The sequence below is a fragment of the Lolium rigidum genome, chromosome 4 (assembly GCF_022539505.1).
Source record: "Lolium rigidum isolate FL_2022 chromosome 4, APGP_CSIRO_Lrig_0.1, whole genome shotgun sequence".
Lineage (NCBI taxonomy): Eukaryota > Viridiplantae > Streptophyta > Magnoliopsida > Poales > Poaceae > Lolium > Lolium rigidum.
In genome coordinates this window covers 135,649,392-135,671,875 of record NC_061511.1, presented here as the reverse complement: position 1 = coordinate 135,671,875, position 22,484 = coordinate 135,649,392, and positions in this window count along the sequence as shown.

Here is a 22,484-nt window from a genome sequence, read left to right as displayed (position 1 = left end):
TATTAAAAGCTAAGAACACATGTGTTCATACGAACCAGCGGAGCGTGTCTCTCTACCACACAAGCATTTATTCAAACAAAAACAAAAATAAAAGCACACAGACGCTCCAAGTAAAGTACATAAGATGTGACCGAATAAAAATATAGTTTCAAGAGAAGAAACCCGATAAGTTGTCGATGAAGAAGGGGATGCCTTGGGCATCCCCAAGCTTAGACGCTTGAGTCTTCTTGAAATATGCAGGGTGAACCACCGGGGCATCCCCAAGCTTAGAGTTTTCACTCTTCTTGATCATAGTATATCATCCTCCTCTCTTGACCCTTGAAAACTTCCTCCACACCAAACTCGAAACAACTCATTAGAGGGTTAGTGCACAATAAAAATTAACATGTTCAGAGGTGACACAATCATTCTTAACACTTCTGGACATTGCATAAAGCTACTGGACATTAATGGAACAAAGAAATTCATCCACCATAGCAAAAGAGGCAATGCGAAATAAAAGGCAGAATCTGTCAAAACAGAACAGTCCGTAAAGATGGATTTTATCGAGGCACCACACTTGCTCAAATGAAAATGCCCAAATTGAATGAAAGTTGCGTACATATCTGAGGATCACGCACGTAAATTGGCTTAATTTTCTGAGCTACCTACAGGGTGGCAGGTCGAAATTCGTGACAGCAAAGAAATCAGTAATCGCGCAGTAATCCAAATCTAATATGAACTTTACTATCAAAGACTTTACTTGGCACAACAAAACACAAAACTAAGATAAGGAGAGGTTGCTACAGTAGTAACAACTTCCAAGACACAAATATAAAATAGAGGTACTGTAGCAAAATAAACACATGGGTTATCTCCCAAGAAGTTCTTTCTTTATAGCCATTAAGATGGGCTCAACAGTTTTAATGATGCACTCGCAAGAGATAATATTTGAAGCAAAAGAGAGCATCAAGAGGCAAATTCAAAACACATTTAAGCCTAACATGCTTCCTATGCATAGGAATCTTGTAAATAAATAAGTTCATGAAGAGCAAAGTGACAAGCATAGGAAGATAAAACAAGTGTAGCTTCAAAAATTTCAGCACATAGAGAGGCATTTTAGTAACATGAAAATTTCTACAACCATATTTTCCTCTCTCATAATAACTTTCAGTAGCATCATGAGCAAACTCAACAATATAACTATCACATAAAGCATTCTTATCATGAGTCTCATGCATAAAATTAGTACTACTCCCAACATAAGCATAGTTATTCTTATTAATTGTAGTAGGAGCAAATTCAACAAAGTAGCTATCATTATTATTCTCATCATCAAATATAGGAGGCATATTGTAATCATAATCAAATTTACTCTCCATAGTAGGTGGCACCAAAAGACTACTATCATTATAATCATCATAAATAGGAGGCAAAGTATCATCAAAGTAAATTTTCTCCTCAATGCTTGGGGGACTAAAAATATCATGCTCATCAAAACCAGCTTCCCCAAGCTTAGAATTTTCCATATCATTAGCAACAATGGTGTTCAAAGCGTTCATACTAATATGTTCCATAGGTTTTTTAATTTTCGCATCAAACCATCCATGTCTTAAATTAGGAAATAGAATAAGAAGCTCATTGTTGTCCATTATGCCAAACTAGTGTAAACAAGAAACAAAAAGATGCAATTGCGGGATCTAAAGGAAATAGCTTCGAACACTCACACAATGGCAACGAGAAAAGTACTTTTACCCGGCACCGGAGTATGAGTGCCTTTTACCTTTCCTCCCCGGCAACGGCGCCGGAAAATAGCTTGATGTCTACGGGTGCTTCTATTCTTGTAGACAGTGTTGGGCCTCCAAGAGCGAGAGGTTTGTAGAACGGCGGCAAGTTTCCCTTAAGTGGATCACCCAAGGTTTATCGAACTCGGGGAGGAAGAGGTCAAAGATATCCCTCTCATGCAACCACCGCAACCACAAAGCAAGAAGTCTCTTGTGTCCCCAACACACCTAATAGGTGCACTAGTTCGGCGAAGAGATAGTGAAATACAGGTGGTATGAATAAATGCGAGCGAGTAGCAACGGCACCGGAAAAGTGCTTTGCCCGGGACGATAAACAAGCGAGTAGTAACGCAGCGGTAGTAACGCGAGTAAAACGAGTAAACAAGCAGCGATAGCGATATTTAGGAACAAGGCCTAGGGATTAGACTTTCACTAGTGGACACTCTCAACGTTGATCACATAACGGAATAGATAAATGCATACTCTACACTCTCTTGTTGGATGATGAACACCACTAATTGCGTAGGATTACACGAACCCTCAATGCCGGAGTTAACAAGCTCCACAATATTCAATGTTCATATTTAAATAACCTTAGAGTGCATGACAGATCAACACAACTAAACCAAGTACTAACATAGCATGCACACTTGTCACCTTCACACTATGTAGGAGGAATAGATCACATCAATACCATCATAGCAATAGTTAACTTCATAATCTACAAGAGATCATAATCATAGCCTACGCCAAGTACTAACACGGATGCACACACTTGTCACCATTACACCGTGCGGGAGGAATAAAACTACTTTAATAACATCACTAGAGTAGCACATAGATAAATTGTGATACAAAACACATTGCAATCATAAAGAGATATAAATAAGCACTTCACTATGCCATTCATAACGGTGAATAAGTATTACGTGAAATATAGCCTAAGAGACCCACACGGTGCACACACTTGTCACCTTTACACACGTGGGACAAGGAGTCTCCGGAGATCACATAAGTAAAACCCACTTGACTAGCATAATGACATCTAGATTACAAGCATCATCATATGAATCTCAATCATGTAAGGAAGCTCATGAGATTATTGTATTGAAGTACATAGGAGAGAGATGAACCACATAGCTACCGGTACAGCCCCGAGCCTCGATGGAGAACTACTCCCTCCTCATGGGAGACAGCGGCGTTGATGAAGATGGCGGTGGTGTCGATGGAGGAGCCTTCGGGGGCACTTCCCCGTCCGGCGGCGTGCCGGAACAGAGACTCTGTCCCCCAGATCTTGGCTTCGCGATGGCGGCGGCTCTGGATGGTTTCTCGTACCGTGGCTTTTCCGTATCGTGGTTTTAGGTCCAGGGGCTTTATATAGGCGAAGAGGCGGCGTCAGGAGGTCGAAGGGGCGACGACACGCTAGGGGGGCGCGGGCCCCCCCTTTGCCGCGCCGGCCTAGGGTTTGGTGGGCCTGTGCCCCCTCTCTGGCGGTTCTCGTGTGTTCTGGATGCTTTCGGGCAAAATAGGAACCTGGGCGTTGATTTCGTCCAATTCCGAGAATATTTCGTTACTAGGATTTCGAAACCAAAAACAGCGAGAAAACGAGAGCGGCACTTCGGCATCTTGTTAATAGGTTAGTTCCAGAAAATGCACGAATATGACATAAAATGTGCATATAACATGTAGATATCATCAATAATGTGGCATGGAACATAAGAAATTATCGATAGGTCGGAGACGTATCAGGTACCAGGAAAGTCAAAACAAGAACATGCAAGATTTCTTTACCCAAGTCATCAAAGACAGGGGTAATGAAGGCAAAGGAGTAACCTTATCAGACTTTCAGAATGCAAGACCACTACCTTTTGCATCAGCTCCAGAACCAATGGATGCAGAAGACTGGCTCATGGATACAGAAAGGAAGTTGAGAACCGTTGGATGCAACGATGAGGAGAAAATTCGGTATGCTACCTATCTGTTGTCAGGACCAGCGGCATCATGGTGGGAGAATCTTGTGGTAGTACACCCTCCAGAAAAGGTGTTTACATGAGAGGAATTCAAGAAGAAGTTCCGGGAAGCTCATGTTCCGGATAGTGTAGTGCAATTGAAGAAGAGGGAGATTGAAGAGCTTCAACAGAACACTGCACCTATAATGCAATATGTTCGGGATTTCAACCGTTTGGCTAGGTATGCGCCAGATGAGGTTGACACAGATGAGAAACAAAAGAAGAGGTTCATGAAAGGCATGAATCCATACATGAAGATGCAACTGAGGCTGACAACGACAGCAGAATTCCGGGAACTGATTGACTCGGCAATCACTTTCGAGGATGACTATAGGCAAGTCCAAGAGGATAGGAGGAAGAGGGCTCGAATCGAGCCAAGGAAGTACCCAATTACTAAACCAACACCAGATAGAAGTTTCAAACCACGATACAGGCCTACCGGTAATCAAAACAATCGTGGAGGTTAAATCAAAATCCCAAATCCCAGATCATCTGCAACAACTGTGGGCAGAGGGGACACATCAAAAGGGAGTGTCAGAAACCTAGGATCATCTGTTACGGTTGTGGGCAGGAAGGACATATGAAGCCTGATTGTCCTAATAAGGCGTCATGGAGTGGACAAAACTCAGGAGGACGAGGTGGAGGCAACAACAACAATAGCAACCGCAACTACAACAACAACAACAAGAGGGGAAAACCATATGGAAAGCTGAATTGCACAACCTTGGAGCAAGCTGGAGAGTCGGATCAAGCAGTCTTAGGTACGCTCAGCATTCTTACTCATCCTGGCAAAGTCTTGTTTGATACTGGGGCAACCACTTCATTTCTTGCACGGGAGTTTGTGGAAAAATACGGGCTTAGATGTTCTAAGTTAGCAACCCCCATAATTGTCTTATCTGCGGGGGGGGGGGGGCAATCTTAGTAACCCACGTGAAAGAGGCACATGTCATAACCATATGTGACTGTGTGTATTTCGCGGATCTATTCAGCATTCCTATGAAGGATATATCAATCATTCTAGGGATGGACTGGTTGACGGAGAATGGAGCAGTGATCAACTGTGGAGACAAAACAGTATCACTTCGCAATTCTATGGGAGGTCAGATAGTGTTCCAAGGAGACAAATATACTCAGTTGGAGATAGGATTGGAGCTTAACAGTCTAAAGGAGGTGAAGATTGAAGATATCCCTATAGTAAATGAGTTTCCAGATGTATTTCCCAAGGAACTACCAGGAATGCCACCTGATAGAGAGATAGAGTTTACAATAGACCTAATTCCAGGCACGGCACCAATAGCTCAACCACCATATAAGATGGGACCAAAGGAGTTAGTGGAACTGAAAGCTCAGATTGATGAGCTGGAACAAAAGGGATTTATCCAAGAAAGTGTTCACCATGGGGTACACCCGTTATGTTTGTGGATAAAAGAGATGGAGGTAAGAGGATGTGTGGAGATTACAGGAATCTTAACAATGTAACAATCAAGAACAAGTACCCTTTACCTAGGATACAAGATCTTTTTGATCAAGTTCAAGGAGCTGGAGTCTTCTCGAAGATAGATTTAAGGTCAGGATACCATCAAATTAAGATCAAGAAGGAAGATGTTCCAAAAACAGCGTTCGTATCAAGGTATGGAAACCATGAATATTTGGTTGTACCATTCGGACTAACAAATGCACCAGCTATTTTCATGAATTTGATGAACAATATATTCATGAAATACTTGGATAAGTTCATGATAGTGTTCATCGATGACATTCTAATCTATTCCAAAGATAAAGAAGAACATGCAAAGCATTTGAAGATAGTTTTGCAAATTTTGAGAGAACAACAGCTATATGCAAAGTTCAGTAAGTGCAAGTTTGGGTTAGATAGTTTTGAATTTCTTGGACATGTCATAACCAAAGAAGGAATAGTGGTGAATCCAAGCAAAGTTCAGTCAGTATTGGAATGGAAGTCACCTAAAAATGCTAAGGAAATACGAGGATTTCTTGGTATGGCAGGATATTATCGAAGATTCATTGAGGGATTTTCGAAGATTGCAGGACCAATGTCCAAGTTACTCAAGAAAAACACCCCATTTGTGTGGACTGATGAGTGTGAAGCAAGTTTTCAAACACTCAAGGAGAAGTTAACCACAGCACCGGTGTTAGCAGTTCCTGAACCCGGGAAGGATTACACGGTGTATTGTGATGCTTCCAAGAATGGACTTGGATGTGTTCTAATGCAAGATCGTAAAGTGATAGCTGATGGATCAAGACAACTAAAGCCACATGAACATAATTACCCAGTACATGACTTAGAGTTGGCGGCAGTTGTGTATGCTTTGAAGAGTTGGAGACAATTTCTTTATGGATCCAAATGTGAGTTATATACAGATCATAAGAGTTTGAAGTATTTCTTCACCCAGAAAGAATTAAACATGAGACAGAAGAAATGGTTAGAGTTGATTAAGGATTATGAACTAACAATCAACTATACACCAGGCAAAGCTAATGTAGTAGCAGATGCTTTAAGCAGAAAGAGTACCGAGAATCAACCTACGGAATGGGAAATTCCAAAGGAACTTCGGAAAGAGCTAGAAGAAGCCCAGATTCTACTTGTTCAAGGTGATACCGTCGGAAGTATAGCAACCATGAGGATTATGGATGAGATGTATTCGGATTTGAAGTATGAGATCATTAGAAAGCAAGTGGATGATCAATTCATCCAAGAAGAAATCAAAAGGATTGGAGAAGGTAAACCATCGGAATCCAATCTCGGAGAGTTTGATTCTCTATACTTCCAGAAGAGAATGTATGTGCCGAATGATCCAGAAGTGAAGGCAATCATATTAAAGGAAGCACATGAAACCCCTTATTCAATACATCCGGGAAGTACGAAGATGTATATGGACTTGAAAGAAATGTTCTGGTGGAACAACATGAAGAGAGAAATAGCTCAATATGTTTCAGAATGCCATACATGTCAGCGAGTGAAAGCAGAACATCAGAGTCCTGCTGGATTACTTAAACCATTAGAAATACCGGAGTGGAAATGGGATGAAATCGGAATAGATTTTGTTACTGGTCTACCAATGACTAGTAAAAGAAAGGATATGATATGGGTAATAGTAGACAGACTTACCAAGAGTGCTCATTTCATAGCAGTAAACCAGAAGGATACTTCTGAGAAGTTGGTGGATATATATGTCAAGGAAATAGTTAGCAAACATGGAGTACCAAAGAAGATAGTATCGGATCGAGGTTCGATCTTTACATCAGCATTTTGGAAACAACTCCAAGAAGCTTTGGGATCCAAGTTGGATTTCAGCACGACATATCACCCACAAACGGGAGGACAAACCGAAAGAACCAATCAAATTTTGGAAGACATGCTAGAGCTTGTGCTCTAGACTTTGGAGGTTCATGGGAAGATCATCTACCATTAGCAGAATTTTCATACAACAATAGCTATCAGAGTAGCATACAAATGGCACCGTATGAAGCATTGTACGGGAGGAAATGTAGATCTCCAATCTGTTGGTTTGAAACAGGGGAGAACAAGGAGTTTAACCGTACTACATTAAGGAGAGACAAGGAGTCATCGAGGTGATCCGAGATAGACTCAAGATAGCTCAGAGTCGACAAAAGAATTATGCCGACCAAAGGAGAAGAGTTTGGGAACCAAAAGTGGGAGACATGGTATATTTGAAGGTTAGCCCAATGAAAGGACTCAAGAGGTTCGGAGTAAAAGGAAAGTTAAGTCCTCGATACATATATAGGACCATTCAAAATACTCAGTTAGAATCGAGGAACAGCTTTTGAATTGGAGTTACCCAAGCAACTAAGTCTGATTCACAATGTATTTCATGTATCACAACTCAATAAGTGTTTGAAGGCACCAGATGATCCCGTTACACGTGAAGAAATAGAGTTGCAATCAGACCTAACTTATGTGGAGAGGCCTGAAAAGATCTTGGAGGTACAGTGGAAGAAGTTAAGAAATAGGGCAATCAAATATTGCAACATCCAATGGCAACATCACCCTGAATGAGAAGCAACATGGGAAACAGAAGCGGAGCTCAGGAAGTCTTATCCCGAGCTATCCAGGTACCAATCTTAACTTCGGGACGAAGTTTCTGTTAAGGGGGAGAGGCTCTAATAACCCAGAACATAGGAACACCGAAGGGTAGATTTATGAATGGGATGTGCATTTCATCGCAAAACGAGGGAAATTTTTGCGCCTTATTGCAACTAAACCTAAGAGGGATCGAGGTTCTCTCTCAATTGCAATTAGGGTTAGGCAAGTTGAGTTATGAATTTTGACATGAACTCTTTTGTATCTTGTTGAATTTTCGAATTTGATTTCATTTGATAAGTAATAGTGAATTGATAACTCAATAATAAACAATAAGCAAACGTAAATATGGAATATGAATTCATAATTTCAAACCAACTCATAAATTCAAATGACTTTAAATTTCAAATTGAAATTTAAATACAACAAACATTTAGAAATAGAAATAGTACAAATACAAACAAGCTCATAAATAAAACTTGAGCTTTATTGATATATATACACATACATTGTATTTACAATATTCTTGATACAAGAATTAATGAGAAATAAACATAAATGAAAAGAAGATTACTTTGTTGATCCTAAACTAAAATCCTAGACTAAGGACTTGGAAGAAATGCTTCTATAGTCATATTCATCTTCAAAACATGCAAAACAAAACCACAATACTAGCAAGGGGATTAGTAATCAGCACATATTCAGTTTGGACAGAAACCAAGTGTCATGTACACTTGTGCTGGTCCAAAACCATGGACAACACAGGATAAGATGGAGCAGACCAAAACTGAGCACACTCAGGGCTCAAGTTTCAGCATATGAGCACACTGCTCATGTGTTGCTGTGCAAGCAACAACAAGGCAAGGCATGACTTAGTCACCAGGCCAAGCCAGGCTTGTGTGGCATGGCCAGAGGAGAAGTAGCCAGGTTATAAAAGAGGCACAAACCCTAGAAATCATGCAAAGTCGACCAAATAAGCATTCACCAAGAAACCAGAGGGAAAGATAGGATAGAGTTCATCCCGTTCTTGCTCAAGAACAGCACAAACCTCACAGAACCAAAACCATCCAAAACCATCAAGCAATCAACCAGAGAAACATGGTGACCTAAGGAGATCAACCAAGAACTGGAGGTGAAGGGCTATGAACAAACAACCCAGAAGTCTGCATCAACACAAAATTTCTTTCTAGGAGCTGGAACAAGGTATACCAAGTTCCTGGACTGGATCCAGTGGATTGATGTCTACGGGTGCTTCTATTCTTGTAGACAGTGTTGGGCCTCCAAGAGCAGAGGTTTGTAGAACAGCAGCAAGTTTCCCTTAAGTGGATCACCCAAGGTTTATCGAACTCAGGGAGGAAGAGGTCAAAGATATCCCTCTCAAGCAACCCCGCAACCACAAAGCAAGAAGTCTCTTGTGTCCCCAACACACCTAATACACTTGTCGGATGTATAGGTGCACTAGTTCGGCGAAGAGATAGTGAGATGCAAGTAATATGGATGAGTATGAGTGGTAATAGCAATCTGAATAAAATATGGCAGCGAGTAAACATGCAACAAAACAAGTAAACAAAAGGAGATTCGATGCTTGGAAGCAAGGCCTAGGGATCCCGCTTTCACTAGTGGACACTCTCAACAATGATCACATAATAGGACTACTCTACACCCTCTTGTTGGATGATGAACACCACTAACTGTGTAGGATTACACGAACCCTCAATGCCGGAGTTAACAAGCTCCACAATATTCAATGTTCATATTTAAATAACCTTAGAGTGCAAGATAAATCAACACAATCACACCAAGAACTAACATAGCATGCACACTGTCACCATCACACTATGAAGGAGGCATAGATCACATCAATACTATCATAGCAATAGTTAACTTCATAATCTACAAGAGATTACAATCATAACCCACGCCAAGTACTACACGATGCACACACTTGTCACCATTACACCGTGCGGGAGGAATAGACTACTTTAATAACATCACTAGAGTAGCACATAGATGATATTCAACTAGATCACATAAAGAGAGAGATGAACCACATAGCTACAGCGGAGCCCTCAGCCCCGGGGGTGAATTACTCCCTCCTCATCATGGAGACAACGATGGCGGTGAAGATGGCGGTGGAGACGGCGGTGGAGATGACTCCGGGGGCAATTCCCCGTCCCGGCGGCATGCCGGAACAGAGACTTCTTCCCCCGAATTGGAGTTTCGCGATGGCGGCGGCTCTGGATGGTTTTTTCTGGTTTCGTCGAACGTGGTCGAGGTTTTAGGTCAGGGACGACTAAATAGGCGAAGAGGCGGAGTCGGAGGGGCCACGGGGTGCCCACACACTAGGGGGGTGCGCCCCCCTTGGGCCGCACCGCCATGTGGGGTGGGCCCCCCTGGCTCCCCTCTCGCCTTTCTCCGGTGCTCTGGAAGCTTCCGGGAATTATAAGATCTTCGGTGTTGATTTTGTCCGATTCCGAAAATATTTCTTTACTAGGATTTCGAAACCAAAAACAGCAGAAAACAGCAACGGCCTTTCGGCATCTCGTCAATAGGTTAGTTCCGGAAAATGCATAAATATGACATAAAGTATGCATAAAACATGTAGATATCATCAATAATGTGGCATGGAACATAAGAAATTATCGATACGTCGGAGACGTATCAGCATCCCCAAGCTTAGTTTCGCTCGTCCCGAGCAGGTAAACGATAACAAAGATAATTTCCGGAGTGACATGCCATCATAACCTTGATCATACTATTGTAAGCATATGTAATGAATGCAGCGATCAAAACAATGGTAATGACATGAGTAAACAAATGAATCATAAAGCAAAGACTTTTCATGAATAGTACTTTCAAGACAAGCATCAATAAGTCTTGCATAAGAGTTAACTCATAAAGCAATAAATCAAAGTAAAGGTATTGAAGCAACACAAAGGAAGATTAAGTTTCAGCGGTTGCTTTCAACTTGTAACATGTATATCTCATGGATATTGTCAATGTAAAGTAATATAACAAGTGCAATATGCAAGTATGTAGGAATCAATGCACAGTTCACACAAGCGTTTGCTTCTTGAGGTGGAGAGAGATAGGTGAACTGACTCAACATAAAAGTAAAAGAAAGGCCCTTCGTAGAGGGAAGCATTGATTGCTATATTTGTGCTAGAGCTTTGGTTTTGAAAACAAGAAACAATTTTGTCAACGGTAGTAATAAAGCATATGTGTCATGTAAATTATATCTTACAAGTTGCAAGCCTCACGCATAGTATACTAATTGTGCCCGCACCTTGTCCTAATTAGCTTGGATTACCGGGATTATCATCGCAATACACATGTTTTAACCAAGTGTCACAAAGGGGTACCTCTATGCCGCCTGTACAAAGGTCTAAGGAGAAAGCTCGCATTTGGATTTCTCGCTTTTGATTATTCTCAACTTAGACATCTATACCGGGACAACATAGACAACAGATAATGGACTCCTCTTTAATGCATAAGCATGTAGCAACAATTAATGTTCTCATATGAGATTGAGGATATTTGTCCAAAACTGAAACTTCCACCATGATTCATGGCTTTAGTTAGCGGCCCAATGTTCTTCTCTAACATTATGCATGCTCTAACCATTAAATGAGTGGTAAATCTCCCTTACTTCAGACAAGACGGACACGCATAGCAACTCACATGATATTCAACAAAGAGTAGTTGATAGCGTCCCCAGGAACATGGTTATCGCACAACAAGCAACTTAATAAGAGATAAAGTGCATAAGTACATATTCAATACCACAATAGTTTTTAAGCTATTTGTCCCATGATCTATATATTGCAAAGGTAAAGAATGGAAATTTTAAAGGTAGCACTCAAGCAATTTACTTTGGAATGGCGGAGAAATACCATGTAGTAGGTAGGTATGGTGGACACAAATGGCATAGTGGTTGGCTTAAGGACTTTGGATGCATGAGAAGTATTCCCTCTCGATACAAGGTTTAGGCTAGCAAGGTTATTTGAAACAAACACAAGGATGAACCGGTGCAGCAAAACTCACATAGAAGACATATTGTAAACATTATAAGACTCTACACCGTCTTCCTTGTCGTTCAAACTCAATACTAGAAATTATCTAGACTTTAGAGAGACCAAATATGCAAACCAAATTTTAGCAAGCTCTTTGTATTTCTTCATTAATGGGTGCAAAGTATATGATGCAAGAGCTTAAACATGAGCACAACAATTGCCAAGTATCAAATTATACAAGACATTTTACCAATTACTACATGTAGGATTTTCCGTTTCCAACCATATAACAATTAACGAAGCAGTTTCAACCTTTGCCATGAAAAATAAAAGCTAAGAACACATGTGTTCATATGAACCAGCGGAGCGTGTCTCTCTCCCACACAAGCATTTATTCAAACAAAAACAAAAACAAAAGCACACAGACGCTCCAAGTAAAGTACATAAGATGTGGCCGAATAAAAATATAGTTTCAAGAGAAGGAACCTGATAATTTGTCGATGAAGAAGGGGATGCCTTGGGCATCCCCAAGCTTAAATGCTTGAGTCTTCTTGAAATATGCAGGGATGAACCACGGGGGCATCCCCAAGCTTAGACTTTTCACTCTTCTTGATCATAGTATATCATCCTCCTCTCTTGACCCTTGAAAACTTCCTTCACACCAAACTCGAAACAAACTCATTAGAGGGTTAGTGCATAATCAAAAACTCACATGTTCAGAGGTGACACAATCAATATTAACACTTCTGGACATTGCCCAAAGCTACTGGAAGTCAATGGAACAAAGAAATCCATCCAACATAGCAAAAGAAGCAATGCGAAATAAAAGGCAGAATCTGTCAAAACGAACGAGTCCGTAAAGACGAATTTTATTGAGGCACCAGACTTGCTCAAATGAAAATGCTAAAATTGAATGAAAGTTGCGTACATATCCGAGGATCACTCACGTAAATTGGCATAATTTTCTGAGCTACCTACAGAGAATTAGGCCCAGATTCGTGACGAGCAAGAAATCTGTTTCTGCGCAGTAATCCAAATCTAGTATGAACCTTACTATCAAAGACTTTACTTGGCACAACAATGCAACAAAACTAAGATAAGGAGAGTTTGCTACAGTAGTAACAAATTCCAAGACTCAAATACAAAATAAAAGTACTTTAGCAAAATAAACACATGGGTTATCTCCCAAGAAGTTCTTTCTTTATAGCCATTAAGATGGGATCAACAGTTTTAATGATGCACTCGCAAGAAATAGTATTTGAAGCAAAAGAGAGCATCAAGAGGCAAATTCAAAACAAATTTAAGCCTAACATGCTTCCTATAAAAAGGAATCTTGTACACAAATGAATTCATGAAGAACAAAGTGACAAGCATAAGAGGATAAAACACGAGTAACTTCAAGATTCTCAACATAAAGAGGGGAAACTTAATATTATTAAGATGCATATACCCATGTTTCCCTCTCTCATAATAACTTTCAGTAGCATCATTGATGAAATCCACAATATACCCATCACTTAAAACATTCTTATCATGGTTCATATGCATAGAAGTATCATTAATTTTGGCATAAGAAGAATTCTTCTCATTAATAGTAATTGGAGCAGGATTATTATCAAGAATTTGAACATGGTAAACAAGTTGCATATTAAGGGAATTGTTTTTGGCAATCCAATCATAACTATGACAAGTTTCATAAGGATAGTTATAACCTATATCATAGCATTCTTTATAATAATCATTAAAGGTCGGAGGCACGAGTGTCATCATAAGAAATAGAATAGTTATCTTTCACAGTCGGTTTATCCGTGACCATACCATCATTGTTATTAGAAGGAGATGTATCAAACACATAATGATCAGTAGCAAAAGGATTTTCAAACACCTCTTCCCCAAGCTTAGAGCTTTCTATATCATTATGGGAGGAAGCATGGATAGCACTGATACTATGGCAATTATTATCATCATCATTTTCAGAATTAGTTTCCCAGAGGTTTGCAATATCAAAAGTAGTGTGCTTATTCAAATCATGATCACTAATGTATGTAAAGGGCATAGGAAGATCATTGTATTCAGATTCATTATCATAATAATCATTAGGAGCAACATACTTACGGTTACCTAGCGTTATCTCATTCACGCGGGGATATGTCGTTACCTCTTTCTCTTTATTCTCCTTCTTCTTCTTCTTCTTGTTCGTTCCCTTCTTCTTCTTCTTCTTCTTCTTCTTCTCCTCCTTCTCCTCGTTCCCTTCTTTAGGAGGAAGAGGCTTGAAGGGTGGCTTGTCCGCATAACCTGATTTACTTTCAGAAACAATAGAAGAAACTTGGGAGGATTCCTCCTTTTCATTAATTAGTTCAAAACACACAGCGGTCCTATCATATTTTGGCAAGGTGTCATCTTCTAAAATATTTTGTATGTAAGTATTTGTATGGCTATTATCAATGCAATAAGAAAAACACCCATGCAGGACATCATCAATATCAAGATCATTAATATCTAACAAAGAAATTTTCCTTGATAACTCTTCACACCACAAAAATAAAGTGAGTTCATCATGCTGATTAGGAGTAATTTCATCATCACAATACAAATTTGCAGCACTCATTGGGTTCAAATTATCATTGGTGGAGCATTGAAAATTAAAATGACCCACTTCATGGCAAACTTCACAAATAAAAGGATAGAGGGCACAAACTTTTTTACCAAGATCATCTAGAGCCCTAGCCCACTTTCTAGTTTTTTCATTAATATGATGGATACAATATTCATCTTTGATTTGATTAATTCCACAAGGTCTATGCATTCCACAAAAATTAACATGCTTATAAGAAATAACATTCTTAGGAGTTTGAGCATGCTTATTGCAATCATTAACAACAATTTCATCCTTCATGCAAGCCTCTTTAAAAGGTTCATGATACTTATCAAAATTCTTTTTAGGCAATTCAAAATGAGAAGCAAAGGCTTTATAAAGATTTGCAGCAACTCTGAGAGTCAAGACCATAAGTAGCACTCATATCTCGAAATTTATCAGTATCCATAAAAGCTTCAATGCATTCATAATCATAATTTATACCTGACTCTTCACCTTTGTTGTTCTCCCATCCTTCAGCATTCTCCTCAATCCAATCAAGAAGATCCCACCTAGCTTCAACCTCCTTGCTTGTGAAAGATCCCTCTGAACAGGCATCCAGATAGTCCTTGTGTTGTCCTGAAAGCCTCGCATAAAAATTGTTAACAATAACATTACGGGGAAGCTCATGAATGGGACATTTGAGCATTAGTGACTTCAATCTCCCCCATGCTTGAGAAATACTCTCTCCATCACGAGGATAAAAGTTATAAATATAATTCCTATCAATATGCACTTCATGAGGAGGATAAAATTTAGAATAAAAGAGTGGTACAATTTCCTCCCAAGCAAGAGAATAACTATTCTTCAACAATTTATACCAATGCGCCGCTTTACCAGACAGCGAAAAAGAGAATAGCTTCTTCCTCACTTCATCCATAGAGATACCTGCACACTTGAATAACCCGCATAATCCATGCAAAAACAGTAAATGATCTCCAGGATGGACAGTTCCATCCCCTTCATAGCGGTTATCAATAACACATTCAATAATTTTCATGGGTATCTTGAAAGCAGTACTTGCAGTTGGTGGACAAGCATCATTAGAGTTATCGCATATGGGAGATAAAGCATTATCAGAACAAATTTTCTCCCCTAAAGATGGGAGACTAAAAAGATCACAAAAACTAGCTTCCCCAAGCTTAGACTTATCCATAGCATTAGCAGTGATTGCGCTCATACTAATAACATTGCTACTAGCATGCAATTGAGGCTCCATAGGTTCTTTAATTTTCGCATCACACAATTCATGTCTTAACTTAGGAAATAGAATAAGAAGCTCATTGTTGTCCATTATGCCAAACTAGTGTAAACAAGAAACAAAAAGATGCAATTGCAGGATCTAAAGGAAATAGCTTCGAGTACTTACAACGGTGCCGGAAAAGTGCTTAGTAGCCGAGATCCGGAGTGTGAGTACCTTTAACCTTTCCTCCCCGGCAACGGCGCCAGAAAAGTGCTTGATGTCTACGGGTGCTTCTATTCTTGTAGACAGTGTTGGGCCTCCAAGAGCGAGAGGTTTGTAGAACAGACAGCAAGTTTCCCTTTAGTGGATCACCCAAGGTTTATCGAACTCGGGGAGAAAGAGGTCAAAGATATCCCTCTCAAGCAACCCCGCAACCACAAAGCAAGAAGTCTCTTGTGTCCCCAACACACCTAATACACTTGTCGGATGTATAGGTGCACTAGTTCGGCGAAGAGATAGTGAGATGCAAGTAATATGGATGAGTATGAGTGGTAATAGCAATCTGAATAAAATATGGCAGCGAGTAAACATGCAACAAAACGAGTAAACAAACGGAGATTCGATGCTTGGAAGCAAGGCCTAGGGATCCCGCTTTCACTAGTGGACACTCTCAACAATGATCACATAATAGGACTACTCTACACCCTCTTGTTGGATGATGAACACCACTAACCGTGTAGGATTACACGAACCCTCAATGCCGGAGTTAACAAGCTCCACAATATTCAATGTTCATATTTAAATAACCTTAGAGTGCAAGATAAATCAACACAATCACACCAAGAACTAACATAGCATGCACACTCGTCACCATCACACTATGAAGGAGGCATAGATCACATCAATACTATCATAGCAATAGTTAACTTCATAATCTACAAGAGATTACAATCATAACCCACGCCAAGTACTACACGATGCACACACTGTCACCATTACACCGTGCAGGAGGAATAGACTACTTTAATAACATCACTAGAGTAGCACATAGATGATATTCAACTAGATCACATAAAGAGAGAGATGAACCACATAGCTACAGCGGAGCCCTCGGCCCCGGGGGTGAATTACTCCCTCCTCATCATGGAGACAGCGATGGCGGTGAAGATGGCGGTGGAGACGGCGGTGGAGATGACTCCGGGGACAAGTCCCCGTCCCGGCGGCGTGCCGGAACAGAGACTTCTGTCCCCCGAATTGGAGTTTCGCAATGGCGGCGGCTCTGGATGGTTTTCTCTGGTTTCGTCGAACGTGGTCGAGGTTTTAGGTCAGGGACGACTAAATAGGCGAAGAGGCGGAGTTGGAGGGGCCACGGGGTGCCCACACACTAGGGGGGCGCGCTCCCCCTTGGGCCGCGCCGCCCTGTGGGGTGGGGCCCCCTGGCTCCCCTCTCGCCTTTCTCCGGTGCTCTGGAAGCTTCCGGGAATTATAAGATCTTCGGTGTTGATTTCGTCCGATTCCAAAAATATTTCTTTACTAGGATTTCTGAAACCAAAAATAGCAGAAAACAGCAACTGGCCTTTCGGCATCTCGTCAATAGGTTAGTTCCGGAAAATGCATAAATATGACATAAAGTATGCATAAAACATGTAGATATCATCAATAATGTGGCATGGAACATAAGAAATTATCGATACGTCGGAGACGTATCATGGATCAAATCCATTATTCATGCATGACACAGGTCATGGGGTATGAGCAGATGCTCAAGGGTGATCATCACTTGGTTTTCACCAAGGATCACTGGCAGAAGAGGGAAACCACTAAAACTACAGCCATCCAGATACAAATCTTGTGCACATAAGCTAGAATATATGCACAGATGCACACCCAGCAAGAACACATGCACAGATAGCACCAGTAGATGGATTACTAGGAATAGCAGCTACCAAGGACTACACAGTGAGATCCTAAGCAATAAACCATCAGGAAAACCTAGATTTTCTTCACAGGCAAGCTTAATGGCATTCATATTAATTATGATTCCCAACTATGCAAGCAAAGATGAGTAGCCAACAAGATCCAACCAATTGTGTGAGCAACCAGTCAGTAGCAATGCTACTGAGGTCACAACAAACACAAAACCATCCAAACCAAAGCAAAGCATTAAGTCACCATTATCCAGTAATGGATTCAGATTCAAATTATTTCCCAATTAATCATGGAAAATCAAATCATGCTTAGCAAGTCATTTAATCAACATTGCATAACCAGCTCATCAATAAATAATTCATCCAGGCATGAATACATAATTAATCCATGCACAAGTGTATAGTAGCATCACTGGAAGGCACACCAGCATGTACCATTGCATCCTAGCTACTGGATCAAGTCCAGGGAGCTATGGATGGCAACAGCACACACACACAGTAGCATAAGCATGCTTGAGTAGCAGCATCAGTAAGCAAACCATTCATTTAGCAAAGGAATCCAACAGTAACCAGTCACTGAGATTTAACTGATCAAATGGATCAATTAAATCAAGTCAAGCAACACAGAGAGTCGAGCCACTAGAATTTGTTCATCCATTAGAGCATTGGATCGTATAGAAGGCACAGAAGCACCTCACAGGGAGCACAAGTGTCTCAGTAATGCATAGCAGTAAACCTAGACAAGCAAGCAAGGCATACCAGTAAGCCTAGGTAGCATGGTATAGCATTTTGAGCATGGCATAGCATGGCAGAAGCAGGGAGAAGGCAACAATGGCCATGAACAGCAAGAAGAACACACTTGGCCATTAACCAGAGCTTGGTTAATTGGCCAGGGCTTGCAGAGAGGAGGCGCAGAAAGCGTAGGCGATAGCAGCAAGGCCCTGTATGATCATGGGATCATCAGGATGTCTGGAAGATAGAGGAGGAAGAAGCACAGTAGCATAGGGGGCGCACAAACAAGAGGTTGAGAAGGAGGAGGAGAAGAGAGGCTTACCCGCACCTAGAAGCAGAAGCTACGGCATGGCGAGGCAGTGCCCGCGCGGCCGTAACAGCTGCAAATCCAGGGAGGACGCCGGCGTTACGCCGATGAGCTCCACCACAGTACAGCACCCTGGGGACGACGGCACAGGCGCTGCTAGCACAGCACCCGCGCTAGGACAGTCCCAGGAGCACGCTCGCGTCAACGGCGAGGATCACAGCTCATCGGAGACCACCAATCGCCGAAGGCGATTCGTCTCCTGATCTGGCCGGGAGGCGATCTGGAGGAGGAAGGAATCGACGAAACCGCGCGGATAGATCGATAGATCGTCGCATGCCGGTTCTGGCAGTGTCGGCGGCGAGGTCAGGGGCGGCCGGACTTGGCCGGAGCGAGGCGGCGGCCATGGCGGCGATGCAGTCGCCAAGAGAATCGCCAGAGAGGGCTAGGGTTCGAGCGAGAGAGGTGAGAGGGCGAGTGAGAGAGGTGGGCCGAATCGGTTCCCACTGAACCGATTTGGACGAGCCTTAACGGGCCGTCCAAATGGGCCAATTAAGTGGGCTGGCCCAATTGGGCCAGAGGGTATTTTAGTCCTTTTCTATTTTGAAAATAGCCCTAGAATTTAACCAAATTTTAGTTAATAAAATGTACCTCTAAAAATCCAAGAAAAATTGGATTAGTGAATGAAAAATAATTCTTAACAAGAATAAAATAAGAAATGAAATTTAGATAACAAATTCAAATTTTGAAAATTTTGAAATTGAATTCAAACTTGAAAATTGTATTTATAATTTTCCTTGTATTTAAAAAATCAAGGAAAATTTCAAATAAGTTTAAATATTTGTTTTCAAATATTTCAAAGAGGAAATTCTAATAATTCACGTTATTTCTTTTAAGATAGATGTTTTCCAAAGGAAAATACTCTATTCTTCTTATCCCAAAAATATAGAGAAACCTCTATTATTTCAAATTATTTTGGAAATAAATATTTTTACAAAAGTAAAGTTGTATTACTTTGAACAATTCTTTCTTTATGAAATGAAAGTATTTCTACAATTAAAATTAATTGCAAATTACTGCCAAAGACACAAACCTTAATTCAACCCTAAATCTTAATAAAATAATGGGGTAAGGGATTCAACATAAAATGATACATTCATGACTGCATTATTTGGATTTTATAACATTGTCCTTACTGGAAAATGATGCTTCTTTACAGAACCCGAGGTCCAGGTTCCATCCACTTCATTGAAATGCACTATCTCGCAGTCCACAGGCAAGTTCACCCTTGCTCATGTCATCTTGAGTATTTTCTATCAATTTACCGCAAAGCTATATACTTATCATTCCCGCATTGAAAATGAAATGTTACTTTTCCAACTATGAATATGACTATGTGGCTGGCAATGGAACCATGGTATGTGTTGACATGGTGGAGGTTCCATTGCAAGGGTTCTATTTATTTAGGACTAATCACCAATGCCGTCTAGTGATTCTAGCACCGTACATTTCGCGTTGACCATAAGATCTATAATGGCTCTAGGGAAGCCAGCTGTATCTTTTCCCTCTCGCATGCCAACGGACTGGTGATAAGGGTTGCCCGTATCGGTCTATCTTTGGTAAAGGTGGGAACATGTGGTCCGTCACGGTCTACCATTAGATACAGGAGAGGGTAGACTTATTATTGGTCTATGAAGGATTGTAAGGGTTGTCCAGATCGGTCTATCTATGGTGTATAGGACAGGGCACATGAGTTGTTCAACACGGTCTACCTTAATGGTATAGGTGGGAACAAAGTCCTTGGTCGGTCTACCCATAGATATAGGAGAGGCGGTGTGGGCTTGGATCTTCATACATGGCCTCACACCAAGGAAGTGTGGACGGGGACAAGTTCCTGCGGCTGGCAAAAAGGATAAGATCTCTTATGGGAAAAGTAGCGCACCTCTGCAGAGTGTATAAAATCGTGGCTTGTCACTCCTTATTCCGGAAAGGGAACTACGAACGCGGCAGGAAAGAACTCCGTGAAGTTCTGGTCAACCTGTGAAGACTGGCGGGCATAGTTTTTCAATATAAAAGCAATCTTTTGAAGAAATGTTTTCAAAACATGCATTGACCTGAGATTTCCTGATCAACGGTCGTAGCTAGTGCATCAAACACCTTTTACTCTTTTGAACTTGCTGAGTACCTCTGTACTCACTTTATTTCGACACCCTTGCTAGACTGTGAGGGGGAAATGGAGGCCAACGACGGAGCGCCGGAAGGAGGCTAACGAGGAACCTGATCTGACCGGAGGGGTTGAAGGAGTAGACTATGGGATAGTCTACGGACCCGACGAGAATGAGGCGGAGGAGTAGTGACATACCTTAGTATCATAGAGCCAAGCAGCATAGAACTTACCTAAATAAGTTGCTGAGCTCTCTTTCATCTATATGTGAGTTGTAATAGTACTTAAGTAATATCTTAGGGTGTTCTCATCGGACCTGTGAGAATACAAACTTGTTAAGACTATGTTTATAATAATATTTGGAGTGTTATGAACTGCATTGTTTCTGTTGTACCACTCTGAGTGATATGACAATTATGAAGAATTTCCTTCACAAAGATCATATCAACGACTTGTATACTACAACATGCAGTGGTATGCTGGGTCACCGCACGGTCCTATCTCCGTTTCATGCAGGTGGTGAGAGGATATGATGAGGAGATGCAGCAACTTTTTGCTATGAGCTATGCACGATTTGCTATGATTGTGTCGTGGCAATTTGATGTAAAACTATGAACTATGCATCACTTGTTTGCATTTGGTAGTTTGATATGTCGATTCTGTTAAAAACCATGCATTTAGGAGTTCAGAAGCTGCTATCGCGGAACAGAGCCCGTAAACCAAAATTATAAAATAAAATATTCTTTTTACAGCTTTGGATTACGGGCTCTGTTCCACGCCACCTCATTTTCGACCCATAAACACGAGTTCGGTGAATTGAACTCGGGATTTTCAGTTCGCGTGTTTACGGGCTCTGTTAGGGATGCTCTTATTAGGGTGGGAGCTATTATCGTTATTTGGTCGCTTTGGCTATATAGATATGATAAGTTTTTTAAGAATAAAAATGCTTCTCTTATACAAGTTAGCTACTAGTGTACAGCTACACTCCATTTGTGCCCGCCTCTACATCGTGTGGAGCATCGAGACCTCTTTATGGAGGTGTCTACACGATTGGAGGACACAGAGGGCAGTGTGATCTATGGATTAACCCTCCTTCGCCTTAGGCAGTTTTTACTCACTTTCGTTGTCTAAGAACTTCACTTTTATTTATGATTGTAACTTGTGGATTGGTACGGTTGTGTGCATCCCAGTTATGTAGAGGCAGGGTGCAACGCTTAACCTTTAATTAATAAAGTTCCCTTTATAAAAAAAGGATATGAGATCATAATAGTATTGTCTCCCTCTTCAGCGTAGCAAACTCCTAGCTTAAGCAGCGCGGAGTCCGACACAATGACTTCAAGTTCAACTATTTCATTACTCACCCTATGTGATCTACTAATTGCCGAGCAGCTAACCCCAAGGTTCACATCCGACCTGATCAATGAGGGCCGTCATCAAGCATAACATCGTGTTGGCACGAGAAGAACCTAAGGATCACCTCCTTTATTAGGCAGATTGGCAGGCCCCCATGCCACCGTTCGATGGCTCTCAACAGCAAACTGGAGATCTCAGTGGGCACCGCCACCATCACCCGCACCACACAGATATGAGGGGCTGAGCCATACTGAGTGCCCCTAGCCAGGCGTCGTACCTCCATTGCGGCCACAGCGATCACCAAGGTTGCTGAAGAAGTTCGGGGCCGCCGACCATCTTC